Source organism: Pseudophryne corroboree, chromosome 2 (genome assembly GCF_028390025.1).
Source record: "Pseudophryne corroboree isolate aPseCor3 chromosome 2, aPseCor3.hap2, whole genome shotgun sequence".
Classification (NCBI taxonomy): domain Eukaryota; kingdom Metazoa; phylum Chordata; class Amphibia; order Anura; family Myobatrachidae; genus Pseudophryne; species Pseudophryne corroboree.
Window position 1 is genome coordinate 460798216 of NC_086445.1, and position 23923 is coordinate 460822138.

At 41.1% G+C, this 23923-nt stretch overlaps 1 protein-coding gene, 2 long non-coding RNA genes and 3 pseudogenes across 3 annotated transcripts in view; 3 read left to right on the forward strand and 3 right to left on the reverse strand.

The window, feature by feature from the left end:
• Positions 1–23923, reverse strand: part of CALN1 (calneuron 1) — a 596934-nt gene that overhangs the window by 70243 nt on the left and 502768 nt on the right. The gene's annotated exons all lie outside the window — the stretch shown is intronic.
• On the reverse strand, positions 514–8168 carry LOC135050877 (uncharacterized). The gene is made up of 4 exons (XR_010241892.1): positions 7799–8168; positions 1051–1147; positions 850–955; positions 514–665 (listed from the first exon to the last, which is right to left on the reverse strand). It is a non-coding gene; the product is annotated as an uncharacterized LOC135050877 (long non-coding RNA).
• On the forward strand, positions 9267–10353 carry LOC135050878 (uncharacterized). Its single transcript, XR_010241893.1, has 3 exons — positions 9267–9483; positions 9952–10048; positions 10144–10353. It is a non-coding gene; the product is annotated as an uncharacterized LOC135050878 (long non-coding RNA).
• On the reverse strand, positions 12719–12837 carry LOC135052399 (5S ribosomal RNA; annotated as a pseudogene).
• Positions 16160–16278, forward strand: LOC135052203 (5S ribosomal RNA; annotated as a pseudogene).
• On the forward strand, positions 21039–21157 carry LOC135051967 (5S ribosomal RNA; annotated as a pseudogene).

The window sequence follows — 23923 nt, forward strand, 5'->3', positions numbered from 1 at the left end:
TGTACACTAGGGATAGGCTCCCCTGGACACCCTTCTGTCCGAGCCTGGGATGCCAGTGCCGGCAGTCCCCCCTTGATGGCGGCCCTGCTTCCTGCCACAACTCTTGATGAAGGTTCTCAGTCCTGAAGCCAGAACTAAAACGTTGCTGCTACTCTTTGCACTGATGTTGCTCTGAATAAAAACTACTACTTTTTGAAGACTGGTGAGTGCTCCTAACTTCATTGGCTATATGTGGAGTGGTGTCTACTGGATTCACTGAAATAAGGATGATCACCCCAGCAATTGCATTTATCACTAATATATATATATATATATGAAACGAAATAGAGGAGATGGCGCCAAGGGAGTTATATCAACGCCCTACCTAAAAATGGACCCTTACAGTACTCTCCGGATAAATTACGTCAGATAACAAATACTAACATAAAAATTTATTAAAACAACATATAAACCCGACACAAATGTTCATAAGTATACAGAGTTGATACATTTACATTTGTCGCACAACTTGAACAATCAGTTTGTAGTGATGAGGAAAAAGCGTAGATATATCACTACGATTTCCTCCTTCTCCTTATTGTAGATTCGGAGGTAACATCAGATAATAGATAGATAAATAACCCAACGCGTTTCGTCTTGTTCCAAGACTTCATCAGGGGTAAAATCTACAATTGTAGAATAATAAGTCAAAACAAATACATAGCAATAAGCATCTTACACTCACATATAACATGACATATTGGTATCAAAAGAATATGACATAGCAACTTGAGGAGGAAAACAGAATAAATAACATGAAGAAAGAGGAAAAAAGAGAACCAAAAAAAGCACAGGTTGTGAAAAACATACCTCTTCATTTCAGAACATATTGTCAGCACATAAAAGGTCATTCAAAGATGTATGAACAACGTTTCAATATTTCAATGGGACTTGATTGATACAGCGAGGACCATACCTAATTAAAAAACGTTTAATAACCTTTATTAATTAAAGGACACTTTTTGTTCAATTAGGCAGAGATTGGGATTAATCCAAGGGAACGGCACATACCTCATATATCATCAGCTTGAGTCTGACATTCAGATATTCGAATATGGGGAAGATTCATATGTGTATAGAATCTAACTGGTTCGCAAGCATAAGGAACCTAATAAATTGATTAATTGGGTATTAATTATAAGAACACCTACGAGTTCATAAATAGACCCCTATCTTATTTTGACACCCATAATTATAAAAATTCTGGTATCAATTAATGTCTGATCACTAATGAACAGATCTCATGACTAACCCGTTGTTAGGCGCCGAGGGTCCGCCCGTCAGTGCGGCCCGGCGCCTAGCAACTAGGGACGCCGCATGCGGACAGCCGCCGGCTCCCTAGCAACGCTAGACGCCAGGCGCACGGAGCCGCTCAGACCCTAGCAACGGGGACGCCACTGTCGGACCGCGTTCCCCGTTGCTGGGTCTAGATTAATCACCTCATTGGTATCCTGGCCGTGCAGCATGCAGCTGCACGGCATGATTGTTAATTACCCTGTCTGGCTCCTGATTGGAGAGCTCCCAGTTAAAAGCACTCTCTGGACTTCTCACAGACGCCGGTAATAGCTTCCTGTTTGCTGTGTCTGTTGCAGAGAGTTTTCCAGTCCTGTCTATCCGGTCGTTCCTGTCCTCAGTTGTCCAATACTCGGAAGTTGTCATCTTTTCCTGGAGTCCTGACCGAGCACCTTTAACATCCTGTGGTGTTCGCGAGTCGCGGCGTAGCCGTGTGTTGCGGCTTGACCGCTTACTATTTATTATTTGGTTACATTGTATTTCGGAGCTTTTGCGGAGGATTCCGCTCCCACAAATCCACTCTGGTATCCAGCGGTGCTGGATAGGAGTAACGGATTAGTGGATTTTTTGTTGTCCTTTTCCCTGGCGGTTTGTCCGCACATACTTCTGGTTTAAGTTAGTTAGCTTGTAGCCCCTGGCCTGGTTGCTTAGTCAGAGGGCCCCTTGTTATCACCCTGTCTCGGATTTCCCTTTGTCTCCCATTAAGACCTGAGGGGGCATCGGAGTTGGGCAGACATAATCCGCCCTTCAAACGCGGCTGCCATGGGCTCAAGCAACCATAGTCTCGCAGGGGATTTCTGATAACACGGGCGAGACAACGGAGTTAGGGCGCCAGGGGTTACTAGGCTTTCCTGCTCCCGTAACCAGCATTCCATTCCTGTACTCTGACCTCCGTCATAAGATCACCTCTGGTCAGACGTACTGGTATCATAACATTATTACCGGCCAGACTAAAATTTAAAATTAAACAGGGTTTGATTTTTTCCCTTATTTCAGTTTGGAAGATTTGTCGGCCTCATGAATCCCACTGGTGTAGGGCCAAATCCTGGCCAGCTTCTAGTTAGTCAGATTCAAGAACTTACTCAGATGGTTCAGGATCTGTCCCTTCGGGTGAGGTCACAGGAAGATCTGTTACGGACTTCCCCGAGGGTCGTTCCTGAACCAAAAATGCATTTGCCTGACCGTTTTTCTGGGGATAGAAAGCAGTTTTTTAATTTTAAAGAGTCTTGTAAACTTTATTTTCGTTTAAGACCAGTCTCCTCAGGTACGGAATCTCAGCGGGTCGGAATTATTATTTCTTTACTTCAGGGGGATCCCCAGACCTGGGCTTTTGGTTTAAGAACGGACGATCCGGCATTGTTGTCTGTAGACGCCTTTCTGGGGTCTTTAGGGCTATTGTATGATGACCCTGATAGAGAGGCATCCGCCGAGAGTCATTTGCGTGCTCTCAGACAGGGTAAGAATCCCGCAGAGATTTATTGTACGGAGTTTCGCCGTTGGTCGAACGACTGTGGATGGAATGACCCAGCCCTGCGCAGTCAGTTTCGCCTCGGCTTATCTGAGTCTATAAAAGACAGTCTCCTTCAGTATCCCGCTCCTGAGACTCTTGATAAACTCATGGAGCTTTCTATTAAGATTGATCGTCGTCTCAGAGAGCGGAGGGCTGAAAAAGGAGCATCTGTCGGGTCTACTCCTGGTGTTTTTTCCATTCCTGTGGACATAGAGGAGCCCATGCAGATAGGTCTCTCCAAGCTGTCTCCTGAAGAAAGAACCAGAAGGCAAAATTCTGGTCTTTGTTTGTACTGTGGGAGTAAGGGACATTTTGCCCGTAATTGTCCGAACAAGTCGGGAAACGCCTCGACCAAGTGAATTGTGAGGGGGTTCACTTTGGTCTGCAGCTTATCTCCTCAAATAATTCACTGTTAGTCCCAGCTAAAGTTTCCTTTGGCAGCCTCTGTTCCTCGGTGTCGGCTTTTGTTGACAGTGGAGCTGCAGGGAACTTTATGGACTTAACGTGGGCCAAGGCCTTAGGTATTCCTCAGTTAGCCTTGGGTAGGTGTATCACCATGCATGGTTTAGATGGGAGTCCCTTGTCCAATGGGGTTATTTCTCTCTGTACACCTCCTGTACTATTTTCGGCAGGAGCTCTTCATTCCGAAAAAATTGAATTTTTCCTTACCCATTGCCCAGCAGTTCCAGTGGTTCTGGGTCACCCTTGGCTGGCCTTTCATAATCCCATCATTGATTGGCAGTCGGGGGAGATCTCACAGTGGGGTACCATCTGTAATAAGGAATGTATTACGCTTCCCATCAGAATAGCTGCTGTCATTCCCGCACCCATTCCTGTGGAATACCAGGATTTTGTTGATGTATTTTCCAAGGGCAATGCGGACATTCTGCCTCCCCATCGGCCTTATGATTGTGCTATTGAGCTAATTCCTGGTGCCACTTTGCCTAAGGGAAGGTTATATGCATTGTCCGGACCAGAAACTGTGGCCATGAATGAATATGTTAAAGAAAGCCTAGGGAAAGGATTTATCAGGCCGTCTAAATCCCCTTTAAGTGCAGGCTTCTTCTTTGTGGAGAAGGATGGATCACTCAGACCTTGCATTGACTTTAGAGCCTTGAATAAAATCTCAGTAAAAAATACTTACCCTTTGCCGCTGATTTCTGTCCTCTTTGATCAGCTACGTTCGGCTGTGATTTTTTCTAAGATTGACCTGAGAGGAGCATATAACCTCATCCGAATCAAGTCAGGGGATGAGTGGAAAACGTCATTCAGTACTCAGTCGGGTCACTATGAGTATCTGGTTATGCCATTCGGCCTGTCTAACGCTCCGGCAGTTTTCCAGGATCTCATTAACGATGTGCTCCGTGATTTTCTTGGAAGATTCGTAGTAGTCTATTTAGACGATATCTTGATATATTCTGACTCTATTGAACAACACGTTACCCAGGTGCGTCAGGTTCTAAAAAAATTACGTGAAAATCACCTATATGCCAAGCTGGAGAAGTGTGAATTTCATGTCACGGAGGTATCCTTTTTAGGGTACATTATTTCCCCTCGGGGATTCTGTATGGAACCGAAGAAGCTCCAAGCCATCCTTAGTTGGGCGCAACCCACCAACTTAAAAGCAATTCAGCGCTTTTTAGGGTTTGCGAATTATTATAGAAGATTTATTCACTCTTTCTCCGACCTAGTTGCTCCCATTGTGGCACTGACTAAGAAGGGAGCGGATCCAACCAACTGGTCACGTGAAGCTGAGTTATCTTTTCAGGCCTTGAAACAAGCCTTTGTCTCAGCCCCGGTCCTCAGACATCCCAACCCAGAATTGCCTTTCATTGTTGAGGTTGATGCCTCGGAGGTTGGAGTAGGGGCTATCCTATCTCAGAAGGATCCGGATTCTCTAGAATTACATCCTTGTGCCTTTATGTCCAGGAAATTCTCATCTGCTGAATCCAACTACGATGTTGGTAACCGGGAATTACTGGCTATTAAATGGGCTTTCGAGGAGTGGAGGCATTGGCTTGAGGGAGCAACACATACCATTTCAGTTTTGACTGATCACAAAAATCTTCAGTACATTGAATCAGCTAAACGGCTGAATGCCCGGCAAGCTCGTTGGGCTTTATTTTTTTACTCGTTTCAAGTTTATTATCACCTTCAGGCCAGGTTCCAAGAATGCCAAGGCGGATGCCCTGTCACGCAGTTTTCTTCCAGTTCATGATAACAGTCCTGTTACTCCCATACTTCCGTCTTCAGTCATTCGGGCAGGCCTCACACAAGATTTATTTACCCAGTTAAAGCAGCTTCAACATCAAGCTCCTGGAAATACTCCTGCTGGTCGTCTTTATGTCCCTGAGTTTTTGAGAGCAACCGTTTTGACGGAGTTTCATGATAGCAAAGTTGCCGGGCATCCGGGAATCGCTAAGACTTTGGAATTAGTCTCCCGCTCAGTATGGTGGCCTGGTCTTTCCAAAGACATTAAGGAGTTTGTTTTTTCGTGTCAGGTCTGTGCACAGCATAAAGTTCCCCGTTCCTTGCCTATCGGTCAACTCATGCCCTTGAATGTTCCTCTCAGGCCATGGTCTCATATTTCCATGGATTTTGTGGTGGACCTCCCTCTGTCAGCCGGATGCCGAGTCATATGGGTGGTAGTTGACCGTTTTAGCAAGATGGCCCATTTCATTGCTCTTCCCCGATTGCCATCTGCCCAGGGATTGGCAGTTTTGTTCCTCAGCCATGTTTTCAGACTCCATGGGTTACACACTGATATTGTTTCTGATCGGGGTCCACAATTCATTGCACAATTTTGGAAGTCTTTTTGTGCCTCTTTAAAGATGAAATTGTCTTTAACGTCTGGCTACCATCCCCAGTCCAACGGGCAGACTGAGCGAGTTAATCAATCATTAAAACAATATTTGCGTTTGTACTCGGCCAAACTCCAAAATGACTGGTCCGAGTTTCTTCCGTTGGCGGAGTTTGCTTACAACAATGCCTGTCATTCCTCCACCAATGTGTCTCCATTTTTTACAGTTTTTGGTTTTCACCCCAGAGCTAATTCCTTTTTTCAACATTCCTCTGTCTCCTCACTGACCTTGACCGCTCATCTCAGACTCATTTGGAGAAAAGTGCACCTTGCTCTCAGAAAAGCGGCATTTCGGGAGAAAAAATTTTCTGACAGGCTCCGGCGGCCGTGCACTTTTAAAGTTGGAGATAGGGTGTGGTTGTCGACTCGCAACATTAGACTTCGACAAACCTCAGCCAGATTGGGCCCTAAATTTATTGGACCATTTCATATTATAAAAAAAATCAATCCAGTTGCTTTCCGGTTACGTTTACCAAGAACTCTCCGGATCGGAAATACTTTCCATTGCTCCCTGTTGAAACCATACGTTTCTTCCAGTAGATTTCCTCGGAAGATCTCTCAGGGGAAATCACCAATAGATGTACAGGGTCAGCAGGAGTTCTTGGTGGAGAAGGTTCTCGATTCCAAGTTGTCCCGGGGTCGGCTTTATTTTTTGGTACATTGGAGAGGTTATGGTCCAGAAGAAAGGTCTTGGGTCCTGGATGAGGATCTCCATGCCCCGAGGCTCAAAAAGGCATTTTTTCGAGAATTTCCTCAGAAACCTGGCCTTAGGGGTTCCTTGACCCCTCCTCAAGGGGGGGGTACTGTTAGGCGCCGAGGGTCCGCCCGTCAGTGCGGCCCGGCACCTAGCAACTAGGGACGCCGCATGCGGACAGCCGCCGGCTCCCTAGCAACGCTAGACGCCGGGCGCACGGAGCCGCTCAGACCCTAGCAACGGGGACGCCACTGTCGGACCGCGTTCCCCGTTGCTGGGTCTAGATTAATCACCTCATTGGTGTCCTGGCCGTGCAGCATGCAGCTGCACGGCATGATTGTTAATTACCCTGTCTGGCTCCTGATTGGAGAGCTCCCAGTTAAAAGCACTCTCTGGACTTCTCACAGACGCCGGTAATAGCTTCCTGTTTGCTGTGTCTGTTGCAGAGAGTTTTCCAGTCCTGTCTATCCGGTCGTTCCTGTCCTCAGTGGTCCAATACTCGGAAGTTGTCATCTTTTCCTGGAGTCCTGACCGAGCACCTTTAACATCCTGTGGTGTTCGTGAGTCGCGGCGTAGCCGTGTGTTGCGGCTTGACCGCTTACTATTTATTATTTGGTTACATTGTATTTCGGAGCTTTTGCGGAGGATTCCGCTCCCACAAATCCACTCTGGTATCCAGCGGTGCTGGATATGAGTAACGGATTCGTGGATTTTTGGTTGTCCTTTTCCCTGGCGGTTTGTCCGCACATACTTCTGGTTTAAGTTAGTTAGCTTGTAGCCCCTGGCCTGGTTGCTTAGTCAGAGGGCCCCTTGTTATCACCCTGTCTCGGATTTCCCTTTGTCTCCCATTAAGACCTGAGGGGGCATCGGAGTTGGGCAGACATAATCCGCCCTTCAAACGCGGCTGCCATGGGCTCAAGCAACCATAGTCTCGCAGGGGATTTCTGATAACACGGGCGAGACAACGGAGTTAGGGCGCCAGGGGTTACTAGGCTTTCCTGCTCCCGTAACCAGCATTCCATTCCTGTACTCTGACCTCCGTCATAAGATCACCTCTGGTCAGACGTACTGGTATCATAACACCCGTGTGGTTTTATGATACAGAACAAAGCCACAGAATTGGCTATAACAAACACCAATGTTACCACTATACAACGATCCTCTACTAAATGATCTGATTATAACCAGCCATTTATTCATATTTGGAAAACCCAGGGCTAATTGTATTAACCATCAGTATAGTGAACCCACATGATATGTTTATTAGGGAAACCCATCCTTTATGGACGGTATCACTGATCTATGATCGAATAATTCAAAGAAATTACTCAAAGTGCTACCCACAGGGGGTGTAGTTCATTAGTGCCAATCATTAAAGAAATCTCTATAATATAGCACATACCTCGTCGGTCAGCAGCTTGAACCTGACACTCAGAGACTCAGGAGTGAAGGCAATTCAAATGGGTATAATGTCTAACCAATTTAGAACACGTGGTAGACCTGGTAAATTAATTGGGTTGATATCAATTAGACCATCTATTAAAGTACCAGTATGGTACAAAGAGTTCCCACCCCATGGAGAAACAAATACTCCTTTCACTTAGTAAGGGGAAGATCTATTAACTATAAAAATTATATAAGTGAGTGTATAACTCATACAACTTAGTTTCATATTCATGAATAAATCTGTCATATTTATATAGTGAATATATATAATTAGTGCATATCATATACTCTTTAAAAAATTACATTTATAAATGATTAGTGGTTAACCAGTCAATAAAATACATATAGTTGGTACAAAGTGTATACTAATAAATGGGACCACTTTCAAAGTTGATAATATACTATTGTAAAATCAAAAACAAAACCTTACCCTCCAGTGGTGCAGTGCTGACAGCCAAGTCTCTGTATAATGAGGCATTGGACCTGATAACCACCCTTTATAAAGGGAAAAGTGATTACATCACTTCCCTTGCAATGTGATTGGTGCTCTATATATATGTGCTCCATTTACTATATTAGAATGGAGATTACTTAACCAAAAGTGCATAGATTTATAATTTTCAAATAATCAAACTAAGTGTATTAACGGTATTATTATGAGAATAACTCCTTAGGAGGAAATACCTAATTGATTAATATTACCCATAATGCTTTTCACTGTCTCTCTGGTTACTATTTAGGGAAACCAAACCTGGCTAAATGCCAGGAATGATGTTGGACACACCCCATCTCATTTAACTCAGTTTCATGTCCTACATATTAGACTGATCCCCTGTGGGTAATTCCCCTTGATCGTATTGCATGACGCTGGAGCTATAATAAATAAATAAATAAATAAAAAAAAAGAAAATAAATAAATAAAAGTAAAATTAAAAAAAAAAAAAATACCGTTAATACACTTAGTTTGATTATTTGAAAATTATAAATCTATGCACTTTTGGTTAAGTAATCTCCATTCTAATATAGTAAATGGAGCACATATATATAGAGCACCAATCACATTGCAAGGGAAGTGATGTAATCACTTTTCCCTTTATAAAGGGTGGTTATCAGGTCCAATGCCTCATTATACAGAGACTTGGCTGTCAGCACTGCACCACTGGAGGGTAAGGTTTTGTTTTTGATTTTACAATAGTATATTATCAACTTTGAAAGTGGTCCCATTTATTAGTATACACTTTGTACCAACTATATGTATTTTATTGACTGGTTAACCACTAATCATTTATAAATGTAATTTTTTAAAGAGTATATGATATGCACTAATTATATATATTCACTATATAAATATGACAGATTTATTCATGAATATGAAACTAAGTTGTATGAGTTATACACTCACTTATATAATTTTTTATAGTTAATAGATCTTCCCCTTACTAAGTGAAAGGAGTATTTGTTTCTCCATGGGGTGGGAACTCTTTGTACCATACTGGTACTTTAATAGATGGTCTAATTGATATCAACCCAATTAATTTACCAGGTCTACCACGTGTTCTAAATTGGTTAGACATTATACCCATTTGAATTGCCTTCACTCCTGAGTCTCTGAGTGTCAGGTTCAAGCTGCTGACCGACGAGGTATGTGCTATATTATAGAGATTTCTTTAATGATTGGCACTAATGAACTACACCCCCTGTGGGTAGCACTTTGAGTAATTTCTTTGAATTATTCGATCATAGATCAGTGATACCGTCCATAAAGGATGGGTTTCCCTAATAAACATATCATGTGGGTTCACTAAACTGATGGTTAATACAATTAGTCCTGGGTTTTCCAAATATGAATAAATGGCTGGTTATAATCAGATCATTTAGTAGAGGATCGTTGTATAGTGGTAACATTGGTGTTTGTTATAGCCAATTCTGTGGCTTTGTTCTGTATCATATATAGAAACGACACGGGTTAGTCATGAGATCTGTTCATTAGTGATCAGACATTAATTGATACCAGAATTTTTATAATTATGGGTGTCAAAATAAGATAGGGGTCTATTTATGTACTCGTAGGTGTTCTTATAATTAATACCCAATTAATCAATTTATTAGGTTCCTTATGCTTGCGAACCAGTTAGATTCTATACACATATGAATCTTCCCCATATTCGAATATCTGAATGTCAGACTCAAGCTGATGATATATGAGGTATGTGCCGTTCCCTTGGATTAATCCCAATCTCTGCCTAATTGAACAAAAAGTGTCCTTTAATTAATAAAGGTTATTAAACGTTTTTTAATTAGGTATGGTCCTCGCTGTATCAATCAAGTCCCATTGAAATATTGAAACGTTGTTCATACATCTTTGAATGACCTTTTATGTGCTGACAATATGTTCTGAAATGAAGAGGTATGTTTTTCACAACCTGTGCTTTTTGGTTCTCTTTTTTCCTCTTTCTTCATGTTATTTATTCTGTTTTCCTCCTCATGTTGCTATGTCATGTTCTTTTGATACCAATATGTCATGTTATATGTGAGTGTAAGATGCTTATTGCTATGTATTTGTTTTGACTTATTATTCTACAATTGTAGATTTTACCCCTGATGAAGTCTTGGAACAAGACGAAACGCGTTGGGTTATTTATCTATCTATTATCTGATGTTACCTCCGAATCTACAATAAGGAGAAGGAGGAAATCGTAGTGATATATCTACGCTTTTTCCTCATCACTACAAACTGATTGTTCAAATTGTGCGACAAATGTAAATGTATCAACTCTGTATACTTATGAACATTTGTGTCGGGTTTATATGTTGTTTTAATAAATTTTTATGTTAGTATTTGTTATCTGACGTAATTTATCCGGAGAGTACTGTAAGGGTCCGTTTTTAGGTAGGGTGTTGATATAACTCCCTTGGCGCCATCTCCTCTATTTCGTTTCATATTTTCACACATTTAGTTCCTCCTAACAGGGAACTTAGAGGATACAGGCAGCCATATAATTAATTCATTTTAGTGTTTTATTTGAAATAGCGCAGTGGGAGAATAATTCTTGTCATATATATATATATATATATATATATATATAGCACAAACAGCCCGGCACTCCCACAAGTGGCAACGTGCCCCGGTGCCCTCAGGAGAGTATTGACACAGAAATGAAAAAACTGCGGCACTCAGGAACTGATAGAAAAGTCAATGTATTAAACAATACAAAACATCTATCGACGTTTCGGGGAATCCAACCCCTTTCTCAAGATGTGCAAGTATACTTGCACATCTTGAGAAAGGGGTTGGATTCCCCGAAACGTCGATGGATGTTTTGTATTGTTTAATACATTGACTTTTCTATCAGTTCCTGAGTGCCGTAGTTTTTTCATTTCTGTGTATATATATATATATATATATATATATATAAGGATGGGGGGGATGAGGGATACGTAGCGACCAAGGTGTCAATTAATAAAGTAAAAATTGCCAATTAAAATAAAAACTATTTATTACCATAAAAATTAGACATAAAAAAGACACATAAAAAGAGACATTTTATTTATGGTAATAAATAGTTTTTTTTGTAATTGCCAATTTTTACTTTATTAATTGACACCTTGGTCGCTACGTATCCCTCATCCCCCCTATTCTCCTACATTCTTTTCATGGAACTACCACCCCTGTATGCATTGAGGGACCCAGCTGACGCCCCATTAACAGCACAGGGGAGTGTCACATAGGATTGCCACTTTTTATACAACATATCTGTTTTATATCATACGTGGCGCAATATTAATCCTTGTCTTTACATATATATATATATATATATATTTATTTATTTTTTTAAATCGCATCTCTGCTCACACTGTGTGGAGTCACAGGGCCCTGAACAAAGGGCACTAGAGTAAAGTGCATCAAGCAGTACAATTTACAGCAGAGTACAGCACAGCATAAAGCAGCATGCCCCTATAAACAGTCACTATGCAAAGCACAGCCACTTGTGACTCTGGAGTCTCTAGACACAGCACAGCCAATACCAATACAGCAGAGTACAGCACAGCATACAGCAGCATGCAGCATGCCCCTATATACACAGTCACTATACATAGCACAGTGGAGTCTCTGGATACAGCACAGCAAATAAAGCAGAGTATAGCGCATCAAACAGCAGTGTGCATCAGTGCATCAGTGAAATGGCGCAGAGTTCAGGACATGGCCTTTATATAGAATCCAAGTCCTGAGAATGTGACGGCTTCAACATGGGATCAGAGTCTGGCAGGAACGCCCAAGCCTCTTGTGTGGGTGCACTCTTTTTTAGATTTGTTAGTATGAAAAAATTAAAACATAACTTTTATTAATTCATTATTTTAAGAAAAAATCCACACTTATGTTGTCCACCACATTTAATTCAACTAAATATATTAGTACACATATATACGATTCAGCCCGTCAGCATCTCTGAGAGATGCCATATCTAATTAATGTGGCTGATCAAACTAGAAAAATTGGGGTGAGTATAATCCACAACCAACCATTAAATATTTAGAAAAAGAGTATTTTTGAAAGAAATTAATCAGTAAAAAATTGGAAATGTTCTTGTTAGTCTATGCTATTAGACTTCAGGAGGGATGTAGACACTCTGGCTCTACACCCTGATCCTATCCCACCAGCACAAGCTCTGCTTGTATTAATAGGACCTCCAAGGGTCATTGAGCCGAAAAGTTATCAGGAGTATAGATCCTTATTAGCATTGACCAATGTCAGATCTGTGACATGTCAAGGAAGACGGTACTTAGAAAAGGTAACGCAGATTAGAGAAATAGGCGAAAGAGATGATTGATAGAAAATGTGGTGATCCTGCTGTTGGCTTAGAGTCGAGGAGGTCATGAATTACAACACCGGGTATTCTCTAGGGGTCTCCCTCACAGATACTGACCCAGCCCACCACCGTTTTGCTTCCAAGATCGGACGAGATCGGGCTCTGTCGGTGGGGTATGGTAGTAATTTCTTGGGCCTACTATGGCCGACTCACCAATGAGAGTGCACCTAAACAAGAATGGGGAGAGAGACAGAAAAACGGGGCGGATCTGCTGTCTATGTTAGGCACAGTATATACCTGTGGATCATGGATGAGAGTCCGCAGATATATAGAGAAATGGAAAAATGAAGAGATTGAGAGAGAAAGCTAGAGAAAGAAAAAGGGAAAACGGGAGAGAAAAAAAAGGGGGAGAGAAGAAGGAGAACTAAATGGAGATCGTGACGAATGTCTGCTTGGTATCAAACCGAATTGCTGTCAAAACAATTATTAATTAAGTATAGACCCGAGTAACTAGCAATGTTGGATATATTCGGTAGTTATTCTATTTAAATAGAAAACACGAGTGTTGGGGCACAGGCCTTAATAGGTGCCAGTTATCACACTTGTTCACACATATGCTGCAAAAAAACAAATGTACAAATACTATGTATACCTTGCAGCATGACTGATGAATTGTTTAGGAGAGATAACGTAGTGATATTCCTGCCTAGATCCCTAGATAGGCCTAAATATAATATCTTACACAGAGCTGCAGCACTATAACATCAGACATGGTGCACAGGCGTTAGGGTAATCCACATTCTCGGATATGTATAGGAGTACCCCTATTGACAGTATAACAGGTAACGGAAGTAGGCAGGCCCCTGCAATACTGATTAACTAGATACTTATACACTTGCCATTGTTGATTCTCTACTCAAAGCTGTCCAGAGAAGGTTTCAAAAAACCAAAAAAATGACGGTAGACCCTAGTGGTTAAAAGGGGTAATTATGATAATATGGTTGAAAAAGGCAACAGTGATGGCAATTTGAGAGAAAAAATGAAAAAATACAAATATTTGACAAAAGAGAAATGATGAAAAGAATATAATATAACAGTCACTGCCCCTATCCCTGGGCTGCCCTGATTAGGGCAAAGAGAAAAAAATATGTGTCGATTTACTACATTGGTAAATGGAGTCAGATAAAGATAGACAAAAAGGTGTACCGGTCCCTGCCCAGGTCCCTGGGTAAGTCACTAAATACCAGGATGCAAGATTTACTCCTCAGGTCCTTGGTTGATGTTGGAGTGATTCATGCTGGAATACTGGGATAGGTCATGCTGGAATGCTGGAAAACGCGTTTCACCCATCCTGCGGGCTTGTTCACTTCCAATGCTGCTGGTATAATGTGATAGCTTGGGTTTAAATACCCGTATAAGTGGTTATCAGCCAATAGCTGCTATGTGATTAATTAGCTGAGATCATCCTCAGGCCTCCGCTGTGCTCAGCGGAAGTGACGTGTTTAGTCAGGTTGCTAGGCAACCTATGCATCGTACCTTGATAAGAACGTCTCACCAGGAGGGGGAGAGAGTGTTAATAAACTCTTTAATGGTGTCCTCGTTAGTACAGTGTACTCGTTAGTACAGTGGGTAATACAACCGGGCCGCAGGGATAGCCGCTTGTCTACTTACGATATTATTAAGTCCTAAGCCCTGCTGCGCCACGTCATATCCGGTAACTGTTTCCGGCGTCTGGTTGCTAGGATGCAAGGTGTCCTCAGCTGCATTAGGTGACGTCTTTTCCACCTATTAACCCGACAGCAGGCAGCAATATACGGAATAGACCGGCCCTGGGAGCTCTAACACAGTCCCACCCGCTGGTCAGACCGAACGTCCCGTATACACTCGGTTGCCGAGCGACGGGACGCTCTAACCCAGACGCCTCGGATGGAAGATGACGTCACCTAATGCAGCTGAGGACACCTTGCATCCTAGCAACCAGACGCCGGAAACAGTTACCGGATATGACGTGGCGCAGCAGGGCTTAGGACTTAATAATATTGTAAGTAGACAAGCGGCTATCCTTGCGGCCCGGTTGTATTACCCACTGTACTAACGAGGACACCATTAAAGAGTTTATTAACACTCTCTCCCCCTCCTGGTGAGACGTTCTTATCAAGGTATGATGCATAGGTTGCCTAGCAACCTGACTAAACACGTCACTTCCGCTGAGCACAGCGGAGGCCTGAGGATGATCTCAGCTAATTAATCACATAGCAGCTATTGGCAGATAACCACTTATACGGGTATTTAAACCAAAGCTATCACATTATACCAGCAGCATTGGAAGTGAACAAGCCCGCAGGATGGGTGAAACGCGTTTTCCAGCATTCCAGCATGACCTATCCCAGTATTCCAGCATGAATCACTCCAACATCAACCAAGGACCTGAGGAGTAAATCTTGCTTCCTGGTATTTAGTGACTTACCCAGGGACCTTGGCAGGGACCGGTACACCTTTTTGTCTATCTTTATCTGACTCCATTTACCAATGTAGTAAATCGACACATATTTTTTTCTCTTTGCTCTAATCAGAGCAGCCCAGGGATCGGGGCAGTGACTGTTATATTATATTCTTTTCATCATTTCTCTTTTTTCAAATATTTGTATTTTTTCATTTTTTCTCTCAAATTGCCATCACTGTTGCCTTTTTCAACCATATTATCATAATTACCCCTTTTAACCACTAGGGTCTACCGTCATTTCTTTTGGTTTTTTGAAACCTTCTCTGGACAGCTTTGAGTAGAGAATCAACAATGGCAAGTGTATAAGTATCTAGTTAATCAGTATTGCAGGGGCCTGCCTACCTCCGTTACCTGTTATACTGTCAATAGGGGTACTCCTATACATATCCGAGAATGTGGATTACCCTAACGCCTGTGCACCATGTCTGATGTTATAGTGCTGCAGCTCTGTGTAAGATATTATATTTAGGCCTATCTAGGGATCTAGGCAGGAATATCACTACGTTATCTCTCCTAAACAATTCATCAGTCATGCTGCAAGGTATACATAGTATTTGTACATTTGTTTTTTTGCAGCATATGTGTGAACAAGTGTGATAACTGGCACCTATTAAGGCCTGTGCCCCAACACTCGTGTTTTCTATTTAAATAGAATAACTACCGAATATATCCAACATTGCTAGTTACTCGGGTCTATACTTAATTAATAATTGTTTTGACAGCAATTCGGTTTGATACCAAGCAGACATTCGTCACGATCTCCATTTAGTTCTCCTTCTTCTCTCCCCCTTTTTTTTCTCTCCCGTTTTCCCTTTTTCTTTCTCTAGCTTTCTCTCTCAATCTCTTCATTTTTCCATTTCTCTATATATCTGCGGACTCTCATCCATGATCCACAGGTATATCCTGTGCCTAACATAGACAGCAGATCCGCCCCGTTTTTCTGTCTCTCTCCCCATTCCTGTTTAGGTGCACTCTCATTGGTGAGTCGGCCATAGTAGGCCCAAGAAATTACTACCATACCCCACCGACAGAGCCCGATCTCGTCCGATCTTGGAAGCAAAACGGTGGTGGGCTGGGTCAGTATCTGTGAGGGTGACCCCCAGAGAATACCCGGTGTTGTAATTCATGACCTCCTCGACTCTAAGCCAACAGCAGGATCACCACATTTTCCTCCAATCATCTCTTTCGCTTATTTCTCTAATCTGCGTTACCTTTTCTAAGTACCGTCTTCCTTGACATGTCACAGATCTGACGTTGGTCAATGCTAATAAGGATCTATACTCCTGATAACTTTTCGGCTCAATGACCCTTGGAGGTCCTATTAATACAAGCAGAGCTTGTGCTGGTGGGATAGGATCAGGGTGTAGAGCCAGAGTGTCTACATCCCTCCTGAAGATAATAGCATAGACTAACCAGAACATTTCCAATTTTTTACTGATTAATTTCTTTCAAAAATACTCTTTTTCTAAATATTTAATGGTTGGTTGTGGATTATACTCACCCCAACTTTTCTAGTTTGATCAGCCACATTAATTAGATATGGCATCTCTCAGAGATGCTGACGGGCTGAATCGTATATATGTGTACTAATATATTTAGTTGAATTAAATGTGGTGGACAACATAAGTGTGGATTTTTTCTTAAAATAATGATATAATAAAAGTTATGTTTTAATTTTTTCATACTAACAAATCTAAAAAAGAGTGCACCCAAACAAGAGTCTTCTGTAATCAATTTTCTTCCTAGTTTGTCTCTGACTCTGGGTGCACCACCAGAACTATTCATCAAAATACGAATTATTCATGCATATCATACGGTATTCTGGTACTCCATTATTATTCTTACTACTCATTTTTGAACCTTTAGAACTGGTGCGGAATCATGTCAACTTTGTGAGGAACGCCCAAGCCACAGATCGGGTGGAGTCAGATCCCCAGTGTTCGGAGCGGTTCGAATTCCTTGGAACTGGAATAGTCGCAGCCTGGTGTGCCATGCAGCAAGCTGTGTTGCAGTATGCAGCAAAGATACGTATGGCTACAGTTGTGTGTGTGTGTGTGTATATATATATATATATATATATATGTATGGTGGAGGGGGGGGATGAGGTATTTCAAGCGACCAAGGTGTCTAGTCAATAATTGAGAAAAGCAGGTACTATAAAAAATTGAAATTTTAATATTGGGAGTACACTAAAAAAAGGGGGGGTAACATGCAATAAAATGTAATAAAAATATAGCTAGGTTAGTGTAAAAAAGAACTAGGTTTAGACTAAAAAATACAGTAGGGGTAAATTTGTCAAAAAATCATAAAAGTACATAATAACACTAAAAAAAATTTTAAAAAGCAAAAAATGCATAGGATAAAATACAGAACAGGTGAGGAGAAGTAGCTTATCTTATCAAAGTTTGAGATGAGATCAGAATGTATATATATTATTCCTATACTGTTGTTTATTAACATAGATACTGTATTTTTGGCGCTGCTAGCTTCTTCTGTACACATCTTTTCCTTTGGTATTATTGCTTCCAGCTGCCTGGAGTGAACCAGTATTGAACACAGTATGTTTGGAATAAATGAACGCACTAATAAAAGGAGTAACCTCTGCCAAAAAATTTTCAATGAGACTATTACCCCCGAAACTGTACCCACCTCTAACGACTTGGATAGTATGTTCTGGAACATTGAGAGACTACTGACCAAGGAGGTTAAAGCATGGTGGGATATTAGGGGGTTGGAACATTATGTCAGCGTCAACAGAGTCCCCAGGGGGCTCAGGATTACGAAACAGCCCACCTTTGGGAAGGATAACCAAGAATTCGTACAAGAATGGGACAAGACTCTACATAATTGTTCTATATCTCTCATGAAATTATTGATCACGGAGAAAAAACGCATTATCTCAGACCTAGAAGCTGACATTAAAGAGGCTGAGAATAAAATGGAAGTACATAAAGACAAGGAGGACTTCAGGATTAACGAAAAGGTGTTAAATAAAAAACTCGATCGCATTGAAGATGAGGTCATTAAGAACAAAGAAAAGAAATTCGCTAGAGACAGACACGACTATGAAAATAACATGATTAAGAATTGGAGCCGCTTTTCTGGAGGAGGCCATATGGCTCCACAAGGCAGAAGGGAATATTGGAAAACGGTTCCCAGGAAACCCAATGGTCCTAGGAACAAAAACAAGGAGACCCAGGAACCTCATAATTTCGAAACTAGTAATAAATTCACAACACTACGGAGACTCGATTCTAATACTGAGGAGTCTTTTTTATCGAAAGGTACGAACCACCACCACCGAGACACTACAAAAACACCGGCAAGAACGAAGAATACGTCACCACGCAAAAGAAGACTGGAAGACGAAGAGGATGTCGGGGAGGTAGGAGGGTCAAGACTGTACAAAAAACGAAATCTAGTCTAGAACAACCCACACCTAAGGGCATCTTCAATTTGTCTAGCCATAATTTGACAAATCATGAGACTACACTGCTTAACAAAGGCCTTTCATTCGCACCTACAAAGGGTATGAATAAGTTCGAGGTTTTCATCGATTTGAATAAATTCATAAGGAAAATTACCCTTAAACGACATTTTCTGAAAAAAGAAGATGCGGTGATACAAAACTATGAACAATCAAAATCAGGCTTGAAACCCACATCTAAATTCTACCCATTGGAATCAAAAGGTCATAATGTGGGTCTTTTTTACGAGCTGGTAAAGAAGGATCTGTGTGAGGCCAACATTCCATCTATAAAGGAGAAGAACCTCTCCAACAGGGAGACGGAAGCTATAAAACAGTTACAAGATAATCACAACATAGTTATAAAATCTGCTGACAAAGGGGGGGGGTTGGTCATTATGGACAGAGAAGCATACGTCACCGAAGCACTCAGATTGTTAGGGGATCAGACATCATATGTGCCACTGCCCTGTGATCCGAAAGAACAGTTTGTGGAAGACCTGAGGGTAATGCTTCTAAAAGCCTTCAGAAAGGAGATACTTACGAAGGATGAATACCAGTACCTCCTCAATTCCAACCCCACTACCCCCATATTTTATTTTCTCCCGAAAATACACAAGTCTATGGACAAACCTCCTGGTAGACCAATTGTGGCTGGTATTGACTCTTTGACTTCACACCTGTCGGAATACGTGGATATATTCCTGAGGAAGTATGTAATGGAATTACCGGCCTTCCTGAAAGATACCACATCTGTCTTGAACCTTTTGGAAACATTACAATGGAAAGACACATACAGGTGGGCCACAATAGACGTACAATCCCTTTACACCTGTATAGAGCATGATAAGGGAATTGAGGCATGTAATAATGTCCTTTCTTCGGATCCTGAAATTACAGAAGACCATAGACTGTTTTTATGTGAGCTCATGAATTTTATACTTAAACACAATTATTTTACCTTTTTAGATGTGTTTTATCTTCAAATATGCGGAACCGCCATGGGCACGATTTTTGCACCTAGTTTTGCTAATTTGTTCATGGGGCAGTGGGAAAAGGAATTCATTTTTAACAATCACCCGTACCAACGAAACATCATTTTCTACAAACGCTACATAGATGACATCATTATAATATGGGAAGGTGACCAGTTATGTTTTAACGAATTTTTAACGTATATTTCGTCTAATACCATGAACCTTAAGTTCACTGCCAATGTAGATACAGAACGGATTGAATTCCTGGATCTGATTTTAACACACTCAGGAGAGGAAATTATCACAAGTAACTTCATAAAGAAGGTAGACATGAACAGCTACGTCCACTACAAGAGCAATCACCGCAAACAATGGAAAGACAATACTCCCCTATCCCAATTCACAAGAATAACACGGAACTGTAAGAAGACCGAGGACAGAGATCAACAACTTGAAGTGTATAAAGGAAGATTCAAAGACAAGGGGTACCCGAACCGACTTTTGGAAGAAGCCACCTTCAAGGCCAAAGCTGCAGAAAGAACGGATCTTCTCAAGTACAAAACAAAGAACGCCAAGGAAGAAACAGTGAAATTCGTTACAACATACAGTAGACACGAGAATCTCATTAAGAAGGTCCTCAAGAAACATTGGAATATACTCCTTATGGACCCCATATTGAAGAATTACCTCACCAAAGAGCCAAAAATGGTCTTCCGCAAGTCTCGTAGTCTCAAAGACACACTAGCCCCTAGCATGTTGAAGAATCCACCAGCCAAAAGCACAATGCCAAAATGCAAAGGAAGCTTCAAATGCGGGAGATGCAACATATGTAGATACCTCCATCCTAACAGAAAGTTCTTCCAAAATACTCAAACCCAAAAAGAGTATCAGATCAAACAATTCATTAATTGCAACACCATGTCAGTAATCTACCTTCTGGAGTGTCCATGTAAATTGAAGTATATAGGAAAAACTAAAAGACCCCTTAAAATACGTATCCAGGAACATGTTAGGAATATCAAGAATAAAGTCCTCACCCATGCAGTTTCCAAACATTTCCACCTTTTCCATAACTCGGATCCAGAGACATTAACGTACAAAGGCATTGAACTAGTAGCACTGGGAGCCCGAGGTGGAGACCTTTCAAATCTCCTTTCTAGGAGAGAGATGTATTGGATATACGAACTCAACACTCTCCATCCGGATGGTTTCAACGAAGGGTACGAGATAGCACCTTTTTTGTAATTTAAGCTACTCCCACCCTTAAGCTTATTTCCACTTACCACCATTTGTTAAAAATTCACCTTATTTACTCTACACCCCTACATCTCTCATCCCACTTTGCTAATTCCTGTATTCTATTCCTCCATATTTCTTTAAGTACTGGACAAATATCATCATTATATGTAATGAGAGGAATATGTTTCCAACCTAGCCATAAATATTACAACCATACCTCCTTGGGGACGCCCAACAACGTCCGATCTTGGAAGCTAAGCAAGGATGGGCCCGGTCAGTACAAGGATGGGAGACCTCCTTGGGATACCGGGTGTTGTAATCACTTAGGCAAAAGAGGGGAAACTTCGGACAAACTCTCAGTGGACTACGTACATATATGATTGTATTTCATCTATAGTACTTATGGACCTCGTCTCGATAGCCACATCCTCATCTTTCTAACGTTACCACCCGTTCACCTACTTGGTTCACCTACTTGGTTCCCAAAACATTTTTCGTTTCCTTGCCTTTTCCCCCCCCTCCCCCCCCCCCCTTCCCTAATGCCTTCCCTTCACTCAGATCCTCATTCCGTTTACTCGTGGACACTCCACTTGCGCATCAAGCATTTACTATTTATATACATCTTCTTTTCCTTTTGTATATATATTTTTCATTTTTTTATATATTTTAATATTTTTTTATATTTTATATTTATTCCTGCCCCCTTACAAATGTTTGTATATTGTTCCATTCATTAGTATTCATATGTATATCATATATATATCTGATCGTTCCTAATTTCAGTTCTTTAAATATGCTTCAATTTTTTCTCCTCTATATATAACTTATTTCTTTGCATTGTCCTCCGTTCTTATTGCCATCTGAATTAAGCAATTTTCTTTTCCTTCTATATACCCGCTGGGGAGCCACACCGCATTAATGGATGCATTCACGTTTTTTGAATATCACTTTCACGGAAGCACTGTGACATTTTTTAATGTAACCAACCAACAAGATGGCCGCCGCTCCAAGTAAGAAGCACTGTGACGTATTTCATATTACCAACCAAAAAGATGGCCGCCGCTCCGAGTAAAAAGCAAAGGAAACAGTTGAGTTCATCACGCCTGTGCCCACCAGGCGCATGCGCAGAAGCGTTTCAATGCCGCCGGAAGCGGGGCGGAAGTGTGGCAGACTTGGGGCGGATGTTATCAGCAACAGACTCCGGACCGGAAGTGACTTATTACACATGTTTCTGACGTTTTAAACCCTAATCATGACTCGTTTTAATTAGAAAATATACTAGCTATGGTCTCCATCTTATCCTCTTTAAATTCACCCGCACAGAATTGCATTTTTATTATAGACATGCTGCTATCAATTAACTCAACAGGAAGTGAGGTCAGCATTACTTCCCCAGTCTCAAGGCATAAATAGGTTCTGTCTCTAGCATTACAGTACCCTTTGATGAAGTCCATGAGGGACGAAACGCGTTGGGTGACATTCTGATCTCATCTCAAACTTTGATAAGATAAGCTACTTCTCCTCACCTGTTCTGTATTTTATCCTATGCATTTTTTGCTTTTTAAAATTTTTTTTAGTGTTATTATGTACTTTTATGATTTTTTGACAAATTTACCCCTACTGTATTTTTTAGTCTAAACCTAGTTCTTTTTTACACTAACCTAGCTATATTTTTATTACATTTTATTGCATGTTACCCCCCCTTTTTTTAGTGTACTCCCAATATTAAAATTTCAATTTTTTATAGTACCTGCTTTTCTCAATTATTGACTAGACACCTTGGTCGCTTGAAATACCTCATCCCCCCCCTCCACCATTTTTAGGAACTAGTAGGCATACATACCAGTGCTTACAATTTCTTTGAGGTACCCAAGCTGACGCCCTAAATTGCATAAGGGAGTGTCCAACAGGTGTTGTTCTGATACTTATTACAGAGCATATATATTATTCCTATACTGTTGTTTATTAACATAGATACTGTATTTTTGGCGCTGCTAGCTTCTTCTGTACACATATATATATGTATATCCTCTGCTTTCACCATCTTCATATGGTGATAGCAGGAGGAGCATTGTACTGTAGCTGTGCATGTACCTCTGTGAACCTTCCTCATGCTCTGAGTGAGAAAGACTTCATCACAGAAGCCCTGCAATCATTGACTGTCAGTGGATGTCACTGTCACAATGTCCCTGCAATGTCACAGAAGTAGGCCTTGATAGGTAGGAGGAATCTCTGTTGAAAAGGCCAGTTTCCCCCAGAAATAGTACTTTTACTACTTAATAAGAAGAGCCCCAAATACTAGATTCTTAAAATGAAAGATGTTTCCAAATCTTGCCAAAAAGGATACAATGTGTAAAATAAATGAAGGCAATGATGTATTAGTTTCAATAGTTTTCTCCTCAATGCTTTCAAATGGATGATTTTAGGTTACCAAAATAGTCAAATCCCTAAAATGATTAATTAGGACACTTCATTTATTTCTTGACCCACTCTACTTGAAAAATTACCATAACGTGCTCTGTAGATGCATAAAATAATATACTCTCAACGGTGCTACAATCAAATTACTGGATGTCCATCCATCTGTTTTAGTGACCTCCTTTTCTAAGGCTAATAGCTTTTCATGCTGATTGAATAAAAATAGCATCCGCCATGAGCTGCATAAATGATCTCCTCTCATGTCACAGATGTTGCTCTAGTCTAGGTGTAACTGACAATTTTGTATCTTGCATTAATATAAACGGCTATGTTTTTGCTCAGCTGCCTGTAAATCTTGAAAGGTAGTTAGCAGCAGTCTCCTGGCCTTGAGGAAGAAACTACATTTCAGGATAAAATGAATGCTAGGCTATACAAGTTCTTTTTTTTACAGGTGTTAACAGCCCTCTCTGTGTCATTGTACATTATACTTTCAAGGTTGTGCAATGGTTAACCTTGTATTGACTTAATTTTTGTTAATGTTTTCAAGGCCAGACTGAGGACTGTTTTTACAGATGTGTCTTCAGTGCGCCATGCAGTGCGAGATGCCGTTTTAATGTACAATAAATACATTTCAACTGAATTGCTAGTGCTGTAAAATTACTGTATTCTA